This window comes from Felis catus, chromosome B4, assembly GCF_018350175.1.
Source record: "Felis catus isolate Fca126 chromosome B4, F.catus_Fca126_mat1.0, whole genome shotgun sequence".
NCBI classification, from domain to species: domain Eukaryota; kingdom Metazoa; phylum Chordata; class Mammalia; order Carnivora; family Felidae; genus Felis; species Felis catus.
The window spans coordinates 43,046,463-43,072,873 of NC_058374.1; the positions used below are offsets into that span (position 1 = coordinate 43,046,463).

The following is a 26,411-nucleotide window of genomic DNA, read 5'->3' on the forward strand; positions in this document are numbered from 1 at the left end:
GGACCAAAGCATGGAGATAAATTCTATGCAATCTTTTCTTTGTCTTCTCAGACCGTCCTGCTGGAGGGGAAAAGAATACAAACAGGAACATCAAGGAAAAGATGGGTGGAAATACAGTGTGCTCAGGCAGACAGTCTCTGTCTCATTACAAATAGAATATGATTTTTTTATACTTTTTTAAATGTTTTTTTATTTATCTTCGAGAGACACAGCATGAGTGGGGAAGGGCAGAGAGAGAAGGAGACACAGAATCTGAAGCAGGCTCCAGGCTCTGAGCTGTCAGCACAGAGCCCAATGTGGCTCAGACTCACCAACTGTGAGATCATGACCTGAGCCGAAGTCCGATGCTTAACCGATTAAGCCACCCAGGTGGCCCCATAGAATATGATTTCTTTTAATCAAGGGAATGTAATGTTGGATGTGTACTAAACTTGTTGTGGTAATCATTTTGCAACATATCGTACATCAGTTCATTATGCTGTGCGCCTTAAGCTAATACAATGTCATATGTCAATTACATCTCAATAAAACCGGGAGATGGGGCGCCTGGGTGGCTCAGTCGGGCTCAGGTCATGATCTCGCGGTCCGTGAGTTCGAGCCCCGCGTCAGGCTCTGTGCTGACAGCTCAGAGCCTGGAGCCTGTTTCAGATTCTGTGTCTCCCTCGTTCTCTGACCTTCCCCCGTGCATGCTCTGTCTCTCTCTGTCTCAAAAATGAATAAACGTTAAAAAAAATTTTTTTTTTTTAAACCGGGAGAAAAGTAAATTAAGACGCGGAAAACTTGACTTCCGGCCTCCCAATTCGCACAGTTGGTAAACGAGTACAGTCAAGGGCGCCAGACGCCTTACTTTGCCCACAGCTCTCTAAACGGCAGGTACCAGAAGCTTTGTTCTTTGCTGACTGGGATCTTTGCATGAAAGCCTGGCTGAAGTCACCCCTCCCCCATCTGCGTCGTATTGTATCTAGGGTCGGAGCCTCCGGAGAGAAAGACCAAAGGGAAGGGGGCTGGTAGCTAGAAGGCAAACTTAACTACATTCTTTGCCCAGGAAAGCAATTTGAATAAGGTTGAGCGTGCTCAGGTAGGTGTTGGAGACCTAGGAATTGTAGGGGTGGGCTGCGTGGGTGGAGGAGGGGTGTGTTACAATGCGCTAGAGTCCAGGGCTGCAAATGCAAACGTGATTTTAGGTTTTGTTTTCCTAGGACCGCCCTCTGGGAAAGAGCTGAAAAAAAAAGAGCTAAAAATGAAAAGTATTTTTCAGACAAGATTTATTCCTCACTTTAAAGGTAGGAAACGCACGTTGGGTGATGTAATCCTTTCAGAGCACAGGTGTCCCAACTTTGCACCAGATTTTTGCTGACCTGTCACGAAAAAGAGGAAGTGACAATCATCAGGAGGATGAATATTGACTTCACTGCTCCTCAGTTTAATGTATACATCAAACATGGGATTAATTTCTCACGGACGGGATCGTCGGATTTATTATTGATGCATCATTGTTTTTACCCTGCACCCATTGTCCATTTGAGTGGACTTGGATGTATCCAAACTGATAGGCATTCACCTTTCTTTTCACTTAATTCTCACATATGTTTCTGCTCCTATTTTCTCTTTACGTTCTTTCACTCTGGCTAATAAACCCATTCGGTAAGTAACTGTTTCTTGCCTACATACGTACAGACCTATGTGTGTATGTATTTATTTACTTCTTATTCAACTAATAATGCATGAGTGCCTATCATGTGCTAGAGAGAAAAGAAATAATTAAACATCATCTTAATTTTGAGGAGGTAATAGTTTAGTAGAGTAGATCAAAACAGACCAAAAAAAAAAAAAAAAAAAAAAAAGAAAAAAAAAAAAGAAAAGAAAGAAAGAAAAAGAAAAAGAATGTCCTGGGATGAGTATTGAAAAGAAAAATAAATCCCAAAACGATGTATGTACTGGATGCTAAGGGGGCCCAAACAAGAGAAGGTGTGGTTGGGGAGGGAAATCCGCAAAGCCTTCTTGGAGGATTTTCTGTTGAACCGAGATGGAAAATTGTTGAGAGAATAGGGGAGGGAATTCTAGAAAATGAACACTTTTGGCAAAGAGTCATTTCATTATTATTTTAGAAAAATAATGGATGATTAGGAAGAATTATTATTATTTTAGAGAAAATAATGGGTCATTGGAAAATAGGGACAAGAGACCTGACAGGTAATGAAGTGACCACAAGTAGTAAAAAAAATTTTTTTTAAATATATTTATTTATTTTGGGGAGAATGCAAGCAGGGGAGGGGCAGAGAGAGGGGGACCGAGGATCTTCGTGCTGACAGAAATGAACCTGGTGGGGGCTCAAACTCACGCGCTGAGAGATCATGACCTGAGCCGACGTTGGACTCCTAAGTGACTGAGCCACCCAGCCGCCCCAAGAAACTGTAAGTTTTGACTTAAATCTTTCTTTAGTTTGTGCTCTGTTGGTGTTCTACCTAATGGCCTGATGGTTCTCTCTCTGTCTCCTTTCTGATTCTTCTCATCTCCTTTCATCTAAAGGTTAGAGGGTACCAAAGCTTAGTTCTCAAACCTCTTTTCTATCTTGACTCACTATAGTGGTGATCATATCCTGTCTTATTACTTTCAACACCATCTATATGCCTCTGACCTTCAAATGTACATCTTGATCCTAGACCTAGTCCCCAAACTCAATCTCATCTATTCAACTGTCTACCTAACATCCCCACTGGGGCTTCTATAAGGCGTCACAAAATTAATATTTCAAAAACCAAACTCCCAATATTCCTCTTTAGACAGGCTCCTCCTACGGTCTCCGTCTCAGTCTATAACAATTCCATCTTTTCAGTTGTTCAGGCCAAAACCTTAAGGCCATCTTTGTTGATGTTTTTGTGTCTTCCAATGTTTCTTTCTTCAATGGTTGGAGTATTTTTTTTTTTAATGTTTATTTTTGAGGGACAGAGGGAGAGAGAGAGAGAGAGCAGGAGGGCGTGGGGGAGGGGCAGAGAGAGAGGGAGGCAGAGGATCAGAAGCAGGCAAAGGGGGTTCTGTGCCGACAGCAGCGAGCCCCATGTCGGGGCTCAAACTCACAAACCACAACCATGAGATCGTGACCTGAGCCCGAGTCAGACGCTTAACCAACTGAGCCGCTCAGGCGCCCCTGTGGGAGTGAATTTTGACCATCACATGGGCCAGGGCTTAGAGAGCCAGCAGAGCAGCAAGAAATGGTTATTTATTTTATTTTTATGTATTTGTTATTTTTATTTACTTTATAGCCCGTGATGGGGCTTGAACTCACAAACCCTGAGATCATGACCCGAGTCGGAATCAAGAGTCTGATGCTTAACAGTCTCGGCTACCCAAGGTGCCCCATGGTTATGTTCTTTTAAAGAACATGTATTTATTGGTTATTGCCTGTGTCACAAGAGAGCCAGGGGCTTGAAATTACGTGTGTCCAAGCTGCATTTGACCTTTTCTAAAGTATCTCCCAGGTTACCAGTCTATCCAAACCACCATCTGTCCCTTGGATGATTCCAATAGCTTCCCAACTGGTCTCTATGTTTGCACCCTAGCCTTCCTATTGTCTAGTCTCAACATATTGTCCAGAATGAATTTTTGTTAAGACAAGTCATATCAAGCTATTCCTTTGCTTAAAATCCCCGTTCGGTGTTATCACATTTACAGTCACAGATTGAAGTCTTGGATTAACGTGAACCTCTTCTGGCCTTGTAAGACTCTGTCCTGTCACCTTGTGTTCTCCACCCTCCTAGCTGGCCTCCTAACTGATCCTGGAACAAGCCAGGAAATCTCCAGAATCAGGGCTTTTGCTATCATTCTTATCTCTCCCGATCGGTTCTTCCCCTAGAAATCTAAGCAGCTTGATCTCTCCACTCCTTTACATCCTTAACATTACCTTCTCAAAAATGTCCCACTCTCCCTATCATTTTCCACTGGTGTTTCTTTTTTTTTTCACTATTATTATTTTTTAATGTTTATTTTTTTTTAATTTTTTTTAACGTTTATTTATTTTTGAGACAGAGAGAGACAAAGCATGAACGGGGGAGGGGCAGAGAGAGAGGGAGACACAGAATCGGAAGCAGGCTCCAGGCTCTGAGCCATCATCCCAGAGCCGGACGCGGGGCTCGAACTCACGGACCGCGAGATCGTGACCTGAGCTGAAGTCGGCCGCCCAACCGACTGAGCCACCCAGGCGCCCCTAATGTTTATTTATTTTTGACAGAGAGAGAGAGAGAGAGAGAGAGACAGAGATGGAGACAGAGCATGAGTAGGGGAGGGGCAGAGAGAGAAGGAGACAGAATTCGAAGTAGGCTCCAGGCTCTGAGCTGTCAGCACAGAGCCTGACGCCGGGCTCAAACTCACAGACCTCGGAGATCATGACCTGAGCTGAAGTCAGACGCTCAACCGCTCAACCGACTGAGCCAACCAGGCACCCCTCCACTTGCTTTTTCTTCAGACCTCCTGTTACCATCTGACACAATATATATTTGCTCTATCCTCATCTGTCTATATCATCTCTCATCTGTCTATCATCTTCTATTTCCCTACAACTAAAATATAAGCTAAGGGGTACTTGGCTGGCTCAGTCAGAAGAGCGTGTGACTCTTGATCTCAGGGTCATGGGTTCAAGCCCCACGTTGTGTGTAGAGATGAGTAAAATAAAAAAATAAACTTCTAAAACATTGTTAAAATATAACTACGTGATGGGGCCCTTGGCTGGCTCAGTCGGGAGGAGCATGTGACTCTTGATCTTGGGGTTGTGAGTTTGAGCCCCATGTTGGGTGTAGAGATCACTTGAATATAAATAAAAACTTTTTAAAAATCTTAAAAATACGGTGCCTGGGTGGCTCAGTCAGCTAAGCGTCTGACTTTGGCTCAGGTTATGATCTCACGGTTTGTGGGTTCGAGCCCCACACCCGGCTCTGTGCGGTCAGCATTGGAGCTGCTTCAGATCCTCTCCTCCTCTCTCTGCCTCTGCCCCTCCCCTGCCGGTTCTCTCTCTTTCTTTTTTTTTTTTTTTTTTATTATTTTTTAACGTTTTTATTTATTTTTGGGACAGAGAGAGACAGAGCATGAACGGGGGAGGGGCAGAGAGAGAGGGAGACACAGAATCGGAAACAGGCTCCAGGCTCCGAGCCATCAGCCCAGAGCCCGACGCGGGGCTCGAACTCACGGACCGCAAGATCATGACCTGGCCGAAGTCGGACGCTTAACCGACTGCGCCACCCAGGCGCCCCTCTCTCTCTCTCTGTCTCAAAATAAATAAACTTTAAAAAAATGTAAAAAACAAAAAGTTTTTTTTTTTAATCTTAAAGAATAAAATATAAGCTATGTGAGGGCAGTTATTTGAATTTTTGCCAGTTTTGTTCCGTGTAGTATTCCAGCCCTAGAAGAGTGAGGCTGTCCTCATCAGCATCACTTGTGAGCTTGTTAGGGACACAAATGGGTGGGCTTAGAACTCCAGAGTAGGAATCTGTGGTGGAGGGGACTGGGTATCTGTTTAAAAAGTTCTCCAGGTGATCCTTTAGTATGCCATTGTTTTGAGAAGTACTATCTAGAAAAGTACCAGGAAAATAATAGATATTCAGTCATTATTTGTTGATGAAGGAATGGGTTTAAAGGAGACCTAGGGCTTTGTAAGCAAATAGAGGGCAGGAGGCATTTCCTTATATTTAAATATTAAGCTGCATTTCAATTAATAATCTTGAAAAAGCAACAATGCTCTTTGCCTCAAGTCTCCTAAACTGTATTCAGTGAGCCTGAAGCTCTTCTAAAAGAGTCAACCTTGATTTGCAACAAACAATCCGTCTTTCTGGCTCCTCTGGGAGATAGATGACCCTCAATTTGCCTGTGTTATCAGGATGAACCACACCACCAAAGCTGCTGGTTTAGAGATAGCTAGGAGAGCAAAACCACACTTTTTTCCCCCTAAAAGAAACTATGAAAAACTTCACACTTTTTAAAAAAATGTTTATTTATTTTTAAGAGAGAGAGAGAGAGAGAGAGAGAGAGAGAGAGAGAGCGAGCAGGGGAGGGGCAGAGAGAGAGGGAGACATAGAATCTGATGCAGGCTCCAGTCTCTGAGCTGTCAGTACAGAGCCCGCTGTGGGGCTCGAACTCACAGACCGCGAAATCATGACCTGAGCCGAAGTCAGACACTTAAGTGACTGAGCCACCCAGGCGCCCCGAAAAACTTCACACTTACATGGTGGATCATATGATAAACCTTGATAATATATCTGTCATCCACTTCAAGTAATTCATGGCCACTTTATTTCATCCAGTGACTTTACCGTGAGCACAAGTTTCAAAGTTCCGCAAAAATTCACCCAGTAGGGGCACCTGGCTGGCTCAGCCGCTAGAGCACGTGACTCTTGATCTCAGGGTTGTAAGTTTGAGCCCCATGTAGGGTGGACAGATTACTTAAAAATTAACATCCTTTAAAAAAAAAAAGTTTATTTATTTTTGAGAGAGAGCATGAGCTTGACCAGGGGAGGGGCAGAGAGAGAACCCCAAGCAGGCTCTGCACTGTCAGCACAGAGCCCGATGCAAGATCTCACAAACCAAACCGCAGGATCAAGAATCGGCCCTTCAACCGACACAGGCACGCAGGGCTGCCCCCCACCCCCAATCTTAAAAGAAAATTCACCCTACAAAATAGGTGACATATCACTGACTCCTTTTTCCACCACCCAAACTTCTATTCAGTCAGTCAATAACTATGTCAGGTCACTTATTCAGGCTGCCATCTTAATGGCCTCACTTGACCCTTGTCCAAGCACCGACTCTTGCCCCCATCTCTGTCCGCCTCCAGTGAACCTTCCACACGCCGAACCAACTCTGTGCCAGGGTGATTTACATTCAGCCTTACTGTCCCTCTGCTTAAGTGTTGGCTAAGGAAGCACGCAGTCATCACTCTGCCTGCCTCTCAAGCCAGTTCCAAGCCTTGGCAAATTGTTCTACCCAAGCAATCCCCTCCACCCTGAATGCTTCCCTCCGGCTCTTTGTTTGGTTCGTGTTTTTAGGTTTTTTTTCTTAAGCTTTTTTTTTTTCCTGCCTTATCTTTTTTTTTTTTTTTAATCAAAAAAAGTTTTTATTTTTGAGAGAAAGAGAGTGAGCAGGAGAGGGGCAGACACAGAAGCCAAAGCAGGCTCCAGGCTCGGGGCTGTCAGCACAGAGACGGACATGGGGCTCGAACTCATGAACCATGAGATGACGGCCTGAACCAAAGTCAGAGGCTTAACTGACGGAGCCACCCAGGCACCTCTTCCTTGGTTATCTTTTAAGACACAGATCGGGCATCACCTTCCACCGTCCCCTTCTCTGGGTGAATTAGACGTCCCTCTTCTGTACCTCAATCTTCCCACAGCAGTGGTCACTGCATTTTAGTTGTTAGTTTTTATGTTTGGAATAATAATAACTGGCGGGAATAATAACTCCTTAAGGGCCTGGTTTATTTCTAGAACCTAATGCAATGCTACTCCAAGTATAGTCCTTTCTGGCAACATCAGCATCACGTAAGCACTTGTTAGAAGTCAAAATCAGGGGCGCCTGGGTGGCTCAGTCGGTTGAGCGTCCGACTTTGGCTCAGGTCACGATCTCGTGGTCCGTGGGTTCCAGCCCCGCGTCGGGCTCTGGGCTGATGGCTCAGAGCCTGGAGCCTGCTTCCCATTCTGTGTCTCCCTCTCTCTCTGCCCCTTCCCTGTTCATGCTCTGTCTCTCTCGGTCTCAAAAATAAATAAACTTAAAAAAAAAAAAAGAAGTCAAAATCATTGGGGCGCCCGGGTGGCTCAGTGGGTTGAGCGTCAGACTTCGGCTCAGGTCATGATCTCACGGTTCGTGAGTTCAAGCCGCACATCAGGCTCTGTGCTGACTGCTCAGATCCTGGAACCTGCTTCGGACTCGGATTCTGTGTCTCCCTCTCCCTCTGCCCCTCCCCCGCTCATGCTCTGTCTCTCCTTCTGTCAAAAATAAATAAACATTAAAAAAAAATTAAAAGAAAAAGTCAAAATCATGGGCTCGGTGTTATCCCAGACCTACTGAGTCAGCATCTCAGGGAATGGGACCCAAGAATCTGGCTTTTATTTTATTTTATTTTATTTTATTTTATTTTATTTTTAGTGTGTGTTTATTTTGAGAGAGTGTGTGTGCACACTAGTCGGGGGAGGGACAGAAAGAGAGAGAGAGAGAGAGAGAGAATCCCAAGCAGGCTCTGGGCGCTGTCGGCACTGAGCCGGACATGGGCTCCATCTCACGGAACTGTGGGGTCAAGACTTGAGCCGAAATCAAGAGTCAGACGCTTAACTTACTGAGCCTCCCAGGTCCCCCAAGAATCTGTTTTTCAGGAATCTGTAATTCTTGTGCATCCAGTAGTTTGAGAACCAGTGCTCTAGAATACAGTGCGTAGCAATAGCAAAAAAAATCTCAATACATATGGTTTAAAATTTTTTTTTTTAATGTTTAGTTTTGAGAGAGAGAGAGAGGGAGAGAAAGCTGGGGAGGGACAGAGAAAGAGGGGGACAGATCTGACGCCGCGTCTACTTCACAGCGGCAAGCCCAACGCAGGGCAATGCAGGGCTCGAACTCACGAACTGAGATCATGACCTGAGCCAAAGTCGGAGGCTCAGCCAACTGAGCCACCCAGGATCCCGTCAATACATCTGTATTGAATTAATGAATCAGCTCATGTGGTTAAAACACTGATATTCAGAAAACTGGAGAATTACAAGAACTCTCAAAAAAAAAAAAAAAAATCCCCCCCCCAACCCAACCATCTTCTTCCCTGTGGCTCTGTTTTGCATTTGTCAGAGTTTACTCTAACTAAAGGCTTTTAATATTTAAGAACTGAATTCCTAGGTGTAGCGAATTCTAAGGTGTCCCTGTGGAGACCTCTCAAGGGTAAACTGAATTGGCAAAGAGCCTTGACCCTGAGCCACACTACGGATATCGAGGCTACTCCCTGTTTCCCACCCTACCCTCAGGGGATCTTGACCCAATGTAAAAAGGGAATCCTTTCTCGTCCCTAGCGGGGCTAGCCCCCAGGGAGAGGAGACAAACCTAAGGAGGTCCAGCAAAAATTTTCCAAGTATAAAATTGCTCTGGAACAAGCCCGGAAGAGAAGTGGGCTTCTCGATTTCTCAGTAGGTGTGAGAGAATGAGGAAGAAGAAGAACTTGGAAAAAGTAGGTGGTGGGAGGGGCTGGGGGGGGGAGAATAAAGGGAAAAATCTAACACCTGACTAGTTGCTCCAATTTGCTGGTAGTGGGATTAGATAAAGCTGTTGACTCTCAAAATACCGCATCTAAATATTTTACATAGAATATCTCTGGATACCAGAGTATTCTAATATTATAAAAGGACTAGAGGAAGAGGTAACAAGAGCATCCTGCCTTCCAGGAGTAAGTTTCATTGTGAAAAACGAGTTCAAGGTTAAGGCAACTAGTTTGATGTTGAAAAAGGAATTCAAATTTTAAGGAAGCATTTAAGGAAGCATTTGTTGAATGCACTAGAAAGGGTTAGGGCAAGATGAAACAAAACTTTTTCTTTTCTTTCTTTCTTTTAAATTAATACTGAGAAATGACTTGCATAGAATGAACACATCGCAAGTTGTACAGCTTGGTGAATTTTTTTTACTTATGTATGCAGATCAAGTTACAACCACCCAAATGAAGACAGAAGCCTTCTAGCACCCCAGGAGGCCGGCTTGCATTTTTGTTAAAGGCTCAGAATCTCAAAATCCCATGTCTCTCAGACCTTTGTCAACTTCTTTTGTGTTTTAGATATAAGGTAAGAAAGCCTGAATTTTTAAAAAAATTTTAAAAATGTTTATTTTTGAGAGAGAGAGAGAGAGAGAGAGCAGGGGAGGGGCAGAGAGAGAGAGGGAGACACAGAATCCTAAGCAAACTCCAGGCTCTGAGCTGTCAGCACAGAGCCCAGAGCCTGACAACGGGCTCAAACCCACAACCCATGAGAACATGACCTGAGCCTAAGTCGGAGGTTTAACTGATTGAAATTCGGTTCAGGCGCCCCCGAATTTTTTTTCTGAAGTAGGCTCCACACCCAACTCAACTGACTGAGCCAGCCTGGCGCCCCCACCAGCCTGAATTTGAATCGCCTTCTACCCACTAGCTATGTGACAAGGTTCACAGTTCTGTGCCTCAGTTTCCTTCCTATGAATAACAAAGAGTGAGATAATACAAACTGATCAGATTTGGACGCGGTATTTTGGAAGTGCTCTGTAAGCGTTAGCTCTTACTATTTTCTCTATGCAAGCTATATTTTAGGGAAACCATGAATTCATTCACCCAACAAATACCTATTAGCATCTCTGAAATGTTAAGTGCTGGGAAAAAGAAATGAGTTAGCGTGCTTCCTGTACCAAAGTACTTTATAGCGTGGTATGGAAAAATAGCCATGCGAACGAATGCGTGCGGGCCAAGATGTGGTGTGTGGAGAGCCTCTGAGGCAAGTCCTGGGCCTTAGCTTCCCACTGCTGACCCTCCAGCCGCCTTTCCTCTGTCCTCACTTCGTGGGGAAACCACTCGTCATGTTTGTCTTGGGCAGTCCCAGCACTGGCAAGGGGACCCAGTGTGCATCGTAGAGAAAATGAGCTACACATACCTGTTTGCAGGAGAACTTCTTCGTGATGAAAGTAAGAGCCCAGATTCACGGGACGGTGGACTCACTGAAAAGTGCATTGAAGATGAAAATACCGTGGGGCACCTGGGTGAAGTCGGTTAAGGTCCGACGTCAGCTCAGGTCATGATCTCGCGGTTCGTGGGTTCATGTTTCTCTTCGGGCTCTGTGCTGATGTCTCAGAGCCTGGAGCCAGCTTCAGATTCTGTGCCTCCCTCTCCGTCTCTCCCCCGCTTGTGCTCCGTCTCTCAAAGGTAAATAAACCTTAAAAAAAAAAAAGATGGAAAGATTGTGCCAGTTGAGATAACCATCAGTTTGTCAAAGAAGAAAATGGATCAGACAATGGCTGCCAATGCTCAGAAGAATGGATTCTTGATTGATGGGTTTCCAAGGAATCAAGACAAGCTTTAAGGTTGGAACAAGACCGTGGATAGGCAGGCAGATGGGACTTTCGTTCTGTCTTTTGACTGTAATAGTGAGATCTGTATTGAACAATGTCTTGAGAGGGGAAAGGGTAGTGGTAGAAGCGATGACAACAAAGAGAGCTTGGGACAGAGAATTCAGACCTATCTTCAGTCAATAAAGCCAATCATTGACTGATACGAAGAGATGGGGAAAGTTGAAAAAAATAGATGCCTCTGGCCTGGATGACTCAGTCGGTTGAGCATCTGACTCTTGATTTTGACTTAGGTCATGATTCCTCCATTCATGAGTTCAAGCCCCACGTTGGGGCTCTGCGCTGACAGTGCAAAGCCTGCTTGGGATCCTTCCTCTTACCTCTCTCTCTGTCCCTCCCCCACCCACACGTGCCCTCTGTCTCCCAAGATAAATCAATAAAAACTTAAAAACAACAACAACAAAAGAAAATAGATGCCCTAAGTCTGTTGATGAAGTTTTCGATGGAGTTGTGAAGATTTTTTTTTATGATTTTTTTTCATGTTTATTTTCTAGAGAAAGAGAAAGAGAGAGAGACAGAGCGTGAGGGGGGGATGGGCAGAGAGAGAGGGAGACACAGAATCTGAAGCAGGCTCCAGGCTCTGAGCTGTCAGGACAGAACCCAATGTGGGCTCAAACCCATGAACCGTGAGATCATGACCTGAGCGGAAGTAGATGCTCAACTGACTGAGCCACCCAGGCGCCCCGGAAATTGTGAAGATTTTTGACAAAGAAGGCTGACTCTGAACCTGAAACCATCCTTGAAATCATGCTGGAATATTGCTTTGATAGCTGCTATTACAACCCCCTTTGAAGGCAGTTTTAATCTTTCATAATTACCTCTTAATGGCTACAAAGTATGTAGTAAGACAAATTAAATTAAAACATTTTTTAAATGTTTATTTTTGAGAGAGAGAGAGACAGAGACAGAGTGCTATCTAGGGAAGGATAGAGACAGGGAGACCCAGAATCCGAAGCAGGCTCCAGGCTCTGAGCTGTCAGCACAGAGCCTGGTTCAGGGCTCCAACTCAGGAGCCACGAGATCTTGACCTGAGCCAAGGTCAGACGTTTAACCAACTGAGCCACCCAGGCGCCCCGACCAATTGCATTTTTTATTTTTGATTTTTTTGGTCACAGGAGTAGATCATGAATTTGGGTCTAACTTCATCTTAGCTATGGTACCCACAAAACAAAGAAGGATATCAGCTCATTCTTTGTTTTTCCTCAAAAAAGCGTATCCCTTTTATAGTTTGTGCCTTCTGTGAGCAGAACTTTAGTCTGTGTGTATATCCCTTTAGTAATTACAACACGTTAAGATTAAGGATTTTCTACTTCCTTGTTTTCTTGCAGGTTTTAAATTTCCAACATTTTAAGTGAATTTTATGGACCAAAGTCCACAGGAATTTTTGTGTGGTCAGTTCTCGCAAAATGTGTTTGATAAACAAACTCATAAAATGAATTCCTAGAAGTGTTTTAGTATTTATCAAATAACTGAGCATTTCCTATAGAAAGGTAAGAAACCTTAGGCTTTGTTTTATTGCAATTTACAGAAAGTTGCGTGACAAGGCATCTTTTTTGCTTCCAGGGATCGGGATGGGGTCACTGGGGGTTCGGAGCCTGGCAGAATTATCAGCTTTAGTGTGACATGAATCGGAGGGTTAGGGGCAAGGATCACATCTAATGACATGTGTTCCTGTGCCCTTTTATATAAGCGTTATTCATGATTAAACTGATTTTTAACAAAATTCCTAGCAGTGGAACCTTGAAATGCATGTACGAGGCTTATGGTAAAATGATTTGGTTAGTGTTTTGTTATTTTGATTTTTACTTACGCTTATTTTTGAGAGAGAGGGAGACAGAGCATGAGTGGGGGAGGGGCAGAAAGAGAGGAAGACAGAATCAGAAGCTGGCTCCAGGCCCTGAGGGGTCAGCACAGAGCCGGATGGGACTCGAACTCACCAATCATGGGATCATGGGATCGTGACCTGAGCCAAAGTCGGACGCTGAACCGACTGAGCTACCCAGGAGCTCCTGGTTAGTGTTTTAGTAACACTTCATTGGAATTTCTTTTGTTTGTTTGTTTGTTTGTTTTTTTTTTTTTTTGCTTTTAAAGTTTATTTATTTATTTCAAAAGAGAGAGAGGGAGAGAGGAAAGGAAGGAAGGAAAATCCCAAGCAAGCTCCACACTGTCAGCTCAGAGCCTGACGTGGCTTGATCTCAGGAATCTCAGGAACTGTGAGATCATGACCTGAGCTGAAATCTAGAGTCTGAAGCTTAACCTACTGAGCCACCCAAGAGCTCCCCCCCACCCCCCCACCCACTTAATATTCATATAAAGGTAAAATAAACATTTCAATAGGAAAGATCTTTGGCAGATCTCACTCCCATTGGAGTACAGCAGGGAGTCCAGGAGACCGTAGGTAGGGTGTGGTGGGGACTAAAATGATGACAGGGACGGAGGTTGTGTACAGACACAGCCGTGTGGGCTTTCACTCCCTGAGACTGACCTGGCTACCTCCACTGCTGAGTGCCCCGTCTGCTTGTAGCAAAGACCAATACTGCATCCCCAACATGGCGCCATTCCCTGGGGTGGGCGATCAGCCATCTACCTAGCGGCCGGTTGATTACACTGGATGGCTTCCACCTTGGAAGAGGGAACACTTTGTTCTTCTTGAAATGGACACTTACTCTGTGTATGAATTTGCCTTCCCTGAGTGCAGTGCTTCTGCCAAAACTATCATCTGTGGACCTCCAGAACGCATTATCCACACAGCATTGCTTCTGATTGAGGAGCTCACTTGGTTGCAAAGTGAGCTCCTGTTTATGGAATTTGCTGGTCTCGCCATGTTTCCCATCATCCTAAAGGAGCTGGGTTGATAAAATAGTGGAACAGACTTTGGAAGACTCAGTTACAGTGCCAACCAGGTAGTGATAGCTTTCAGGGCTGTGTGTGCTCCAAATCATCCAGTACATGGTGTTGTTTTCCCATAGCCAGAATTTACATGTCCAGGAATCCAAGGCGTAGAAATAGGAGTGATATCCCCTACTGCTGTCTCTAGTGACCCACTAGCAAAATTTTTGCTTCTAGTCCCCCTGGAGCTATGCCCTGCTGGTCTAGAGATCATGCCCTACCGTTAAGGTCAATAGAAAACTGGGGCGCCTGGGTGGCGCAGTCGGTTAAGCGTCCGACTTCAGCCAGGTCACGATCTCGCGGTCCGGGAGTTCGAGCCCCGCGTCGGGCTCTGGGCTGATGGCTCAGAGCCTGGAGCCTCTTTCCGATTCTGTGTCTCCCTCTCTCTCTGCCCCTCCCCCGTTCATGCTCTATCTCTCTCTGTCCCAAAAATAAATAAACGTTGAAAAAAAAATAAAAAAAAAAAGAAAATTATAATAACCCAATTTAGGCAGGACACTAGTGGCTTAGACCCCTGAGGAATGAAGGTTTAAGTCACTACCAGGAAAAAAATTACCAGCTGAAGTGCTGGTTGAGGACACAAAGAATACGTTGTAGTCTTTTGATAAGTTTGACGAGTATAATGCAATATTGTTGTCTATATTCACTATACTTACATTAGATCTCTATTGCTCATTTACTACTCTTTGGGTTCAAAGGGAATATGGAATGGAAAATGAAAGAAAGTAGATATAAACGTCACCTGTGACCATGTGATCAATTTCAGAAACAAAGCCTGTGATTGTTGTAAGTGTTTCTTCCCTTTTTTGTTATTGTATAGATCTACTCCCGGCTCCTATAACAGAATATCACAGACTTGGTGGCTTAAACAACAGAAATTCATTTTCTTGCACTTCTGGAGGCTGGAAGTCCCAGGTTAAGGTGCTTGTGTGGTTGTGAAGGGGAGAAAGACGTTATTTTTAGTCCACATTTCATCTAGCTGGACTAAGAATTAAATTTACAAAGGACAGATTAATAGGGGAAACACCCAGAGTTTTATTACATGCGCATATAGCATTGAGACATAAAGAAATAACCAGGACAGGCAGTTTTCATACTGTTCAGACAGAGACAATCCGTGAGGAATTGAGAGGAGAAAGAAAACTTGGGGAGCATCCGTTAAGGAAGACATTCTAAACAGAATTTGGGCTGGGGTATGGGCGCCTGGGGGGCTCAGTTGTTTGAGCTTCGGACTTCAGCTCAGGTCATGATCTCACGGTTCGTGGGTTCGAGCCCCACTCCGTGACCTCAAGGAGCCTGCTTTGAATTCTGTGTCCCTCTCTCTCTCTGCTCCTCCCCTGCTCTCTCTCTCTCTCTCAAAAATAAATAAATATGAAAAATAAAGAAATAAAGAAGAATTGGGGCTAGGGTAGTAAATTAGCTCAAAGCAATAAGGGTCGTTTACAGTCTTCTGGGCTCTGAATTTCCTATCTCTGGGGGAGGATGTCTCCTTCCTTCCTGGTACAGGGACGCTATCTTTCACGTGGGAAATTTTTCTGCTTTCAGGAGGACAGAGGAGGATCTGAGTGTTTTTATTGATTAGACTGTCTCTTACAAGTAAATTTTGTTCAAAATAATCAATATGCCAAAGTGGTACATTTTGGGGCAGGCTGCTTTTGGCCCCTGCGGCTGGGCCTGATGAGAACTCTCTTCTGGGATTGCCCGTGGCAGCCTTCCTGGTGAGGCCTCACCCAGCCTTCCCTGTGTGTTTGTACTCCTGGTGTTTCTTCCTCTTCTTACAAGGACATCAGTCCTGTTGGATTAAGGCCCTACCCTTATGACCTCATTTAATCTTAATTACTTCCTGAAATCTTAATTACTTCCTTAATTACTTTCCTTTTCTGCAAACAGAGTCACATTTGGAGTTAGGGCTTCAACATATTAATGTGAAGAAGACATAGTTGAGGGGCACCTGGGTGGCTCAGTCGGTTGAGCGACCGACTTCGGCTCAGGTCATGATCTCACGGTCTGTGAGTTCGAGCCCTGCGTCGGGCTCTGTGCTGACGGCTCAGAGCCTGGAACTTGCTTCGGATTCTGTGTCTCCCTCTCTCTGCCCGGCCTCCACTCATGCTCTGTCTCTCTCTCTCTCTGTCAAAAATAAACATTAGAAGACATAGTTGAGTCCTTAACAGTTACAAATGTGTGTGTGTGCAGCAAATCTTTTTATTTACTTTGTTCTCTTACCCCCATGACATCTAACACAAGACGTATTCAGAGTTAACTTTACATTACAGTATTTAAGTTACAGGATGTCAGGGAGAAGAGTGAACATCACCCAAACTTTGCATTATCTTATTGGGAGAGAACATGTTTTTGGTTATACCCCGGATAGTTGTCTTATGTAGGCAGGAGTAAGACTTTGCTCTTTGCCTTAGTTGGAGATTAAATACGGCTTAAAGAGATGTATACGGGTGCTAACGTGATAAGGATTGTTTCCAGTTTAGGGCTATCGCTCACAATGTTGTATTATTCTTGTATATTTTTCCTGGTGTATGTGAGTATTTCTAAGGACATACACTGGGTACTGGAATTGCTGATTTAGAGAGTATGGGTATTTTTATTATCTATTTTATTTTTAAATATTTCCTTATTTTTGAGAGAGAGAGAGAGAGTGTTAGAGAGCACGATCAGGGGAAGGGCAGAGACGGAGCGGGGGACAGAGGATCTGAAGCAGGCTCTGTCCAGACAGCACAGAGCCCCTCACGGGGCTTGAACTCATGAACTGTGAGTTCACGACCTGAGGCGAGATCAGATGCTCCACTGACTGAGCCACCCAGGTGCCCCTCAAATTTTAGCTGTTCTTAAGAGTGAATATATAATTATATTTCGTAGTGTTTGTAACTGGCATTTCCTGTCGGTGTCAATAAAGCCGGGCATTTGCATTTCTCTTGTGAGATGTCTGCTTAGCTCTTTTGCCCATTTGATTCTTATTGATTTTAGTATTAGTTCTTTATATCTTTTAATGAACAGAAGATCTTAATGCAGTCTAATTTGTCCATCTTTTTCATAATGCTTTTTGTGTCGTTCTTGAGAAATCTTTCTCTGTCCTGAGGTCGTTTTATTTTTCTATATTGCTTTTCTCCCCCCTAGTTTTTTTTTTTATTGTGGTAAAATGCACATAACATAAACCTTACCATTTAATGATTTTTCAGCATACAGTTCAGTGGTAATATACTTATAATGTGCAGTCCTACTCCATAACTCTTAATTTGTAAAATTGAAACATTATACCCATTAGATAGTAACTCTGCTTCCCTCCCTCTCTGTCCAACCCCAGGAAACCACCGTTCTTCTTTCTGGCTATGATTTGACTACTCTAAGTATCTCATATAAGTGTACTCATACAATATTTGTCTTTTTGTGATTGGGTCTTTCTTTCTTTCTTTCTTTCTTTCTTTCTTTCTTTCTTTCTTTCTTTCTAGTTTATGTATTTATTTTGAGAGAGAGAGAGGAGAGAAGAAGAGAGAATGAGCCAGGAAGGGGCAGAGAGAGAGAATGAATAATCCCAAGCAGGCTCTGCACTGTCAGTGTAGAGCCCATGAATCTTGAGATCGTGACCTGGGCTGAGATCAAGAGTCTGAGGCTTGGGGCGCCTGGGTGGCTCAGTCGGTTGGTTAAGCGTCTGACTTCGGCTCAGGTCATGATCTCACGGTCCGTGAGTTCAAGTCCTGCGTCGGGCTCTGTGCTGACGGCTCAGAGCCTGGAGCCTGCTTCGGATTCTGTGTCTCCCTCTCTCTCTGACCCTCCCCTGTTCATGCTCTGTCTCAAAAATAAATAAACATTAAAAAAAAAAATTAAAAAAGAAAAAGAGTCTGAGACTTAACCTACTGAGCCCCCCAGGGACCCCTTGTGATTAGGTATTCCACTTAATGTCATGTCCTCAGGGTTCATCCATATGTTACAGCATAAGTCATCAGAATTTCCTTCCTTTTTAAGGATGACTAATGTTCCATTGTATGTACATATCACATTTTGCGTATCCATTCGTGTGTCTATGGACATTCGGGTTGATTGCATGTTTTAGCTCTTTTAAATAATATTGCTATGACCATGAGTACAAATATCTCTTTGAGATCCTGCTTTCGGTTTTTTGGAGTATATGTGCAGAAGTCGAATTGCTAGATCAGATAAGAATTCTATTTAAAAAACATTTTTTTTTTAATGATTATGTTTATTTTTTGAGACAGAGACAGAGCATGAGCAGAGGAAGGGCAGAGAGAGAGAGGGAGACACAGAATCCGAAGCAGGCTCCAGGCTCTGAGCTGTCAGCACAGAGCCTGACACGGGGCTCGAACCCACGAACTGTGAGATCATGACTTGAGCCGAAGTCGGACACTTAACCGACTGAACCACCCAGGCGCCCCAGGAATTCTATATTTAAAAAAAATTTTTTTTAACGTTTTATTTATTTTTGAGACAGAGAGAGACAGAGCATGAATGGGGGAGGGTCAGAGAGAGAGGGAGACGCAGAATCGGAAGCAGGCTCCAGGCTCTGAGCCATCAGCCCAGAGCCCAACGCGGGGCTCGAACTCATGGACCGTGAGATTGTGACCTGAGCTGAAGTCGGACGCTTAACCGACTGAGCCACCCAGGCGCCCCAGGAATTCTATTTTTAATATTTCGAGGAGCTGTTGAACTGTTTTTCGTAGAGGCAGTGCCATTTTATATTCCTACCAACAATGCACAAGGGTTCCAATTTCTCTACATGCTTGCCAACGCTTGTTTTTTGTTTTTCGTTTTTGATAGATAGCTATTCTAATGGGTATGAGGTGATATCTCACTGTCATTTTGATACATTTCCCCAATGATTAGTGATATTGAGCATCTTTGCTTATTGGCCATTTGTATATCATTTTTTTGGAGAAATGTCTATTCAAGTCTTTTGCCCCTTTTCTCCCCAGCATCCCCCCCTTACAATCCCATTTTTTTTCATGTTTATTTATTTTTGAGAGAGAGAGAGAGAGAGAGCGAGCGAGCATGAGCGGGGGAGGGGCAGAGAGAGAGGGAGACACAGAATCAGAAACAGGCTCCAGACTCCAAGCTGTCAACACAGAGCCTGACATGGGCCTCGAACCCATGAACTGTGAGGTCATGACCTGAGCCGGAGTTGGACACCTAGCTGTCTGTGCCACCCAGGTGCCCCAACAACCCCGTTTTTTTATTTAAATAAATGTTTTCAGTTGAAGTATAAGTGAAACACGGTGTTAATCCTTTGTCGTGTGTGTGTGTGCGAATTTATTTATTTTTTAAATTAATTTTATTATTGTTTAAAATTTATATTCAAGTTAGCATATCAATGATTTCAGGAGTAGATTCCTTAATGCCCCTGACCCATTTAGCCCATCCCCCCTCCCACAACCCCTCCAGTAACCCTCAGTTTGTTCTCCATATTTAAGAGTCTCTTCTGTTTTGTCCCCCTCCCTGTTTTTATATTATTTTTGTTTCCCTTCCCTTATGTTCATCTGTTTTGTCTCTTCAAGTCCTCATATGAGTGAAGTCATAGGATTTTTGTCTTTCTCTAATTTTGCTTAGCATAATACCCTCCAGTTTCATCCACATAGTTGCAAATGGCAAGATTTCATTCTTTTTGATTGCCAAGTAATACTCCATTGTATATACTTACCACATCTTCTTTATCCATTCATCCTTCAATGGACATTTGGGCTCTTTCCATACTTTGGCTATTGTTGATAGTGCTGCTATAAACATTGGGGTGCATGTGTCCCTTCAAAACAGCACCCCTGTATCCCTTGGATAAATGCCTAGTAGTGTAATTGCTGGGTCATAGGGTAGTTCTATTTTTAGTTTTTTAAGGAACGTCCATACTGTTTTCCAGAGTGGCTGCACCAGCTTGCATTCCCATGTCAATTTTTTTTTTTAAAGATTTTATTATTTTTTTTTTTAATTTTTTTTTTCAACGTTTATTTATTTTTGGGACAGAGAGAGACAGAGCATGAACGGGGGAGGGGCAGAGAGAGAGGGAGACACAGAATCCGAAACAGGCTCCAGGCTCTGAGCCATCAGCCCAGAGCCCGACGCGGGATCAAACTCATGGACCGCGAGATCGTGACCTGGCTGAACTCGGATGCTTAACCGACTGCGCCACCCAGGCGCCCCTTAAAGATTTTATTTTTAAGTAATCCCTATACCTAACAGGGGGCTCCAACTCACAACCCTGAGATCAAGAGTCTCACGCTTTTCTGATTGAGCCAGCCAGGCACCCCTACTTTGTCTGTTTTTGAATTGTTCGGATTTTGTTTTTGTTTTTGTTTTTTTGTATTTATTTATTATTTGTGAGAGAGTGTGTGTGTGTGCGCGCGCCCGCGCGCGCGCCCGCGCGCGCGCCCGAGTGGCGGAGGGGCAGAGAGGGGGACAGAGGATCTGAATCAGGCTCTGCACTGACAGCCGCCAGCCAGATGCAGGGCTTAAACTTGAAGTCAGGTGCTCAACCCACGGAGTGACCCATGTGCCCTGAGTTGTTTGTTTTTTTGTTATTGAGTTTTAAGAGTTCCCTATATATTCTGGATATTAATCCTGTATCATCAGTTGTGATTTACGGATATTTTCTCCCAATCTGTGGGCAGCCTTTTTACTCTGTTCATATTGTCTTCTGGTGCACATACATTTTTTACAATTTTAGAATTTTATTTTATTTTTTTATTAAAAAAATTTTTTTAACGTTTTTATTTATTTTTGAGACAGAGAGAGACAGAGCATGAATGAGGGAGGGTCAGAGAGAGAGGGAGACACAGAATTGGAAGCAGGCTCCAGGCTCTGAGCCATCAGCCCAGAGCCCGACGCGGGGCTCGAACTCACGGACCGTGAGATCGTGACCTGAGCTGAAGTCGGACGCTTAACCGACTGAGCCACCCAGGCGCCCCTACAATTTTAGGGTTTTAAATTAAAGCCCACAATTTATTTAAATTTTATTGTTGTTGTCTGTGACTTGGTGTCATAGCCAAGAAATCATGGCCAATTCCAGTGTCGTGAAACCTTTGCCGTATGTTTTCTTCTAGGAGATTATGGTTTTAGGTCTATATATGGTGTTAGGTAAGGATCCAACTTCATTCAACTCTATTGCCTTTGAAAAGTTGTATAGTTGTGCTTTTCCCATCAATTGCTTGCAATTGATGTTTGTGTATGGTGTGAGGTAGAAGTCTAATATTATTATTTTTCATATGGATGATTAGAGGGAGAGACAAAAGTCCTAGTACCAGCTAATGAGATTAGTTTCCCATTTTTCTTCAGTGCTGCCTTTATCGAGTCTCCGTATATATGTAGTTTACTCAATTTCACTTGTCTACTTGCCTACATGTGGGCAGGGCTATACCGTCTTAACTGGTATAACTATAATAAATACTGATATCTAATAGAATAAGTTCACATATTTTATTTGCGTTTTAAACAAGTGTCTAGGCTCATACTATTTTTGGCTCATATTATTGAGTCAAAGCCCATCACATAAAGAGGGAGTCAGTCAAATTTTTAAAAACATATTTTAAGAATTTGTTTGGAATCACAGTGAAGGCATAGAAATTTGGAGGATATAGCAGCGCCTGGGTGGCTCAGTGGGCTAAGCATCTGACTCTTGATCTTGGCTCAGGTTATGATCTCGTGGTTCGTGAGTTTGAGCCCCGCATCAGGCTCTGCACTGACAGGGGGGAGCCTGCTTGGGATTCTCTCTCTGCCCTGCCCCTGCTCTCACTCTGTCTCTCTCAAAATAAATAAGCTTAAAAAAAGAAAATAAATTTGGAGGATATTTACACATTTAAAATATTGAATTTGTAATACGACAAGGATTTATCTCTCATCTTAAACATTTTTTTTAAGTATTAATTAATTAATTAATTAATTTATTTATTTATTTTGAGAGAGAGACTCAGACAGCATGAGTAGGGAAGGGGCAGAGAGAGAGGGAGAGAGAGAGAATTCCAAGCAGGCTCCACATTGCCAACACAGAGCCCTATGCAGGGCTCGAACCCACAAAGCCATGAGATCATGACCCGAGCCGAAACTGAGAGTCGGATGCTTAACCGACTGAGCCACCCAGGAGCCCTTAAATTTTTTATTTTATTTTATTTTATTTTATTTTTTTATTTTTTATTATTTTTTTAATTTTTTAACATTTTTTATTTATTATTGAGAGAGAGAGAGACAGAGACAGAGACAGAGACAGAGCATGAGCGGGGGAGGGGCAGAGAAGGGGGAGACAGAATCCAAAGCAAACTCCAGGTTCTGAGCTGTCAGCACAGAGCCTGATGCGGGGCTTGAACTCACAACCTGTGAGATCATGACCTGAGCTGAAGTTGTACATTAACCAACTGAGCCACCCAGGTGCCACGCCCTTAAATTTTTTAATTAAAATATAGTTTTCTCTGTAGACACATTACGTAACTTTTGTTACATCCATTACTAGGTCCTTGATATTTTTTGATGCTATCGTACATCACATGCTTTTATTAAATTTTATTTTCTTCTCTTGTAAGTTGAAATATGATAGAATTTGGGGGTACCTGGGTGGCTCAGTTGGTGATGGTCCAACTCTTGATTTTGGCTCAGGTCGTGATCTCATGGTTCATGAGTTCCAGGCCCGCATCGGGCTGTGAGCTGACAGCGTGGAGCCTGCTTCTGATTCTGTCTTTCCCTCTCTCTGCCCTTCCCCCACTTGCATGCCCGATCTTCCCCCGCCCCCAAAATAAAATAAAAACCATGATAGATTTTATGTATCGATTTTTGATCTAGCAACCTTTCTCATTTTTAAATTCTAATAATTCATCTGTAGATTAAAAAATTTTATGTACCTAATTATCATGCAAGTAATCATATATTTCTTACTTTTTCAAATTCTTATATCTTGTAATTTTGCGTGTAGTCATTCTTCTACTTGCTAGGATTTCCGATACAATATTAAAAGAAGTGGGAATACTGAGCAGCTATGAATTATTCTCAATGTCAAAGCGAAAGCTTTTAATGTTTTACCATTAAGTATGATATTTCCCATGGCTTTTTAAAAAAAAAAAATAAATAAATGTTTATTTATTTTATTTTCTTTTTAAATTTTTTTTTTCAACGTTTATTTATTTTGGGGAGAGAGATAGAGCATGAACGGGGGAGGGGCAGAGAGAGAGGGAGACACAGAATCGGAAACAGGCTCCAGGCTCTGAGCCGTCAGCACAGAGCCCGATGCGGGGCTCAAACTCATGGACTGCGGGATCATGACCTGACCTGAAGTTGGCTTAACCAACTGGGCCACCCAGGTGCCCCTGATATTTGCCGTGGCTTCAACGCACACTTTGATTAAGAAGCATGCTTGTTTGCAGCAGAACACCTTGTCCCCAGCCAACTCTGTCTAGAAATTACAGTGCAAGTAGGTAGGCCTCATAAAATATGTAAATCCTCCAGATGCCCCCACCCCTATTCTTGGGGTGGCCCTGTGGCCTGTAGACAGAGAGGCCCGGAGGGGAAGAATTCCTGCCCTGCGTTTGTTTACAGAGGGATCTAGTGGGGCAATCTGCCTTTGGGGACTGAAGTTGCTATTCAGCCCAACAGCGACACCATCTGGATGGAACAGGAATGAACTGAAGCGTCCAGTGAGTTGAACTTAGAACAGTTGGGCTGATGATCACTCAAAAACCCTGGCCGTTAACGCTTTGTGCGGACAGTTGGACTGTTCTAAAGGGATTTACCTTATGGCTTGGACAATGAGAAGCCGAGAGGTGGATATTCAGGAAGAAGCCCTTGTAAAGTCAGAATATATGGATAGAGAAGCACCCGGCTGATTCAGCTGGTGGAGCACCAGACTCTTAACCTTGGGGTTGTGAGTTGGAGCCCCACGTTGGGTGTAAAGATTACTTAAAAAAAAAAATTTTTTTTAATGAAAAAAAAGTAAGTGTGGGGGTTCCTGGGGGGCTCAGTTGCTTGAGCATCCAACTTCAGCTCAGGTCATGATCTCGCGGTTCGTGAGATCGAGCCCCGCATTGGGCTCTGGGCTGACAGTTTGGGGCCTAGAGCCTGCTTCGGATTCTGTGTCTCCCTCTTTTTCTGCCTCTCCCCCACTTGCACTGTCTCTCTCTGTCTCTCTGTCTCTCTCTCTCTCCCTCTCTCAAAAATAAACATTAAAAAAAATAGTAAGTGGAAAGACATTTGGGTTCCCCTACAAGAGCCTGAAGCAGTCTTCACTGTCTTCCCAGCTGTAAGGGACTGACAATCAGGAAGCTCATGTCCTAGCTCTGGTCTAAGCCCCAGGAACTGACCCTTCAGTAGATACGAAATTGGGTGCAGAGAAAGAGTGGGTACTGCAGTGCTGGAGTCGGGTGGCACGGAGCCAGAGATGCTGGATTGCTCTGGAACTACAGTGATTTGGTTAATCCAGTAACAGCATGCTCTGTGTATTCCAAACAACGCCCAAGGCAATTGCCAAAGGAGTTTGGGTCCACCTACCACGCATGGTTCCCAACCAGTGAGTGAGTGGCGAGTAGATTATATTGGCCACCTCCTTCCGAATGAGGGTTCTAAATATGCCTTTGTGTGGACATGGCAGCTGGTTGAACCCAAGCTTTTCCCTGTCCCTGTGCAAACCAGGGTGCCACCATGAGGAAATTAGAGAAGCCGAGTACCCAGTACTCCCACCGAATCGACAGTGTTTGGGAGGTGGCATTTCAAAGGTCGTGATATCCAAGACTGGGCAAAAGAACGTGGCATTGAATGGAGCTTTCATCCCCCCTATAATCTGCAAACAGCAGGACTGGTAGAGAGGGAAAATGGAATATTAAAGCAACAGATGAAATTATTAACAAGTAAAACCACTTTGGCTGGGTGAACGCAGGTACTGCCCCGGGCTCTAATACTTTTGAATGATCAACCAGTAGGGACTATTGTTCCATATGCCAGACTGGGGACGCCTGCTGAGACACTCAGTGTTGTAAATGTATAAAAATCATGGGAGGGGCGCTGGATGACCCAGCCGTTTAAGCATCTGACTCTTGATTTCGGCTCAGGTCACGATCTCCTGGTTTGTGGGATCGAGCCCCGTGTCGGGCTCTGCAATGACAGCGCAGGGTCTGCTTGGGATTCTGTCTCTCCCTCTCTCTTGCACCCTCCCCCACCCCCTGCAACTTGCACTCTCTGGCTCTCTCAAAATAAATAAATAAACTTAAAATTGTGGAAAACAGCCATGACCCCAGTTCTTACTCTGGATCTGTATGCTATGTTTCTGAGAACACCAAGCCCCCACCGTGCCTGAAAAAGGAGTTCTCTCCTAGAATTTGCAATGGGATGTCCCATCAGGGTGGGTGAGTTACTTTCCACCCCCAAGTAAGGGGGAACTACTCAGTCTCACTGGCATCCTGTTGTGTTGCTTCAAGTTGCACCAGTTGAAATGCACTCTACCTGGAATGCAACATGCACCGTTGAGAGGGGAGAAGGTAGTGGTCCTTGTCTGGCACAGTTCACCTTTAATCCATCTCTCACACTTAATGGTGCTGTCCCCCTCCTCCGCCCCCCACTCCCCCCGGGCAACATGCACAGTGTGAACAAGGAGGTCAAGTTCCTAAGGCTATCAATTCTCCCCAAGGCCAGGTGGGCATGTTCTGTTTTCTGGCACAAGTATCTGCCTGCCATCTTTGTCCCTCTGGGTTGGCCTGGAGAAAAACATAGCACCCATAGAAGCCTTTGCTCTATTTACCCAACAAGCCTTAAGTGATAGCTGGCGAAGCTTGTATTTACTGAATACTGAAATGTCTCTGGAGAGAAAAGCCGTCCCCCCCACTAGGATGGCCTCGGACATCATTACTGGCTTGCAAGGGAGCACCTGTGCCATCATCCAAAGACGACGTTTTGTGCTCCTACCTGATGAATCTGCTACTGTATCATCTGTATTAAATCACGTGAGAATACAAGTGAACACCCTGGACGATTTAACCCCCAGCCTAGGGGATTAATAAATCACGGGCTTTTGGTAGAAAAAAGACATTGTTACTCATTTTGGGAATTATTATCTTAATCTGTGTTTTTTTCTTACCGGTGCCTGTATTGCTGCTACGGTGTCTGCCTCCAATGCAGCCAGATAGTCACCAAATGAGCCATCCGTATGCTAATGAAAGCCTTGGCCGACTGCTCCGGGCACACTTCACTAGAGGGAGGCTTGTAAGATTATAAGAGACTGTCCCAGAAGGGGTGGAGTGTGGCAGGAAATCGTGCAGGAGGATGTGATCTCTGGTTGACCTGTGACCCGGCCCTGGGCAATTGGAGGCTCCTGATCCCCACCCACGTCCTTGGAATGTGTGTTCTGTTTACCGTTCCCACAGTGGGAGCCATTTGCAGGGACAGAGCCTTAAGGGAACGAAGTTTTGTTGAGACCATCTGGAGGTATACGTGACTGAACCCAC

At 44.1% G+C, this 26,411-nt stretch overlaps 1 pseudogene; it reads left to right on the plus strand.

Annotated features, from left to right (window-relative positions):
• The first annotated feature begins 1,928 nt into the window (after nt 1–1,928).
• Nucleotides 1,929–13,952, plus strand: LOC101099640 (annotated as a pseudogene).
• The last annotated feature ends 12,459 nt before the right edge of the window (nt 13,953–26,411 follow it).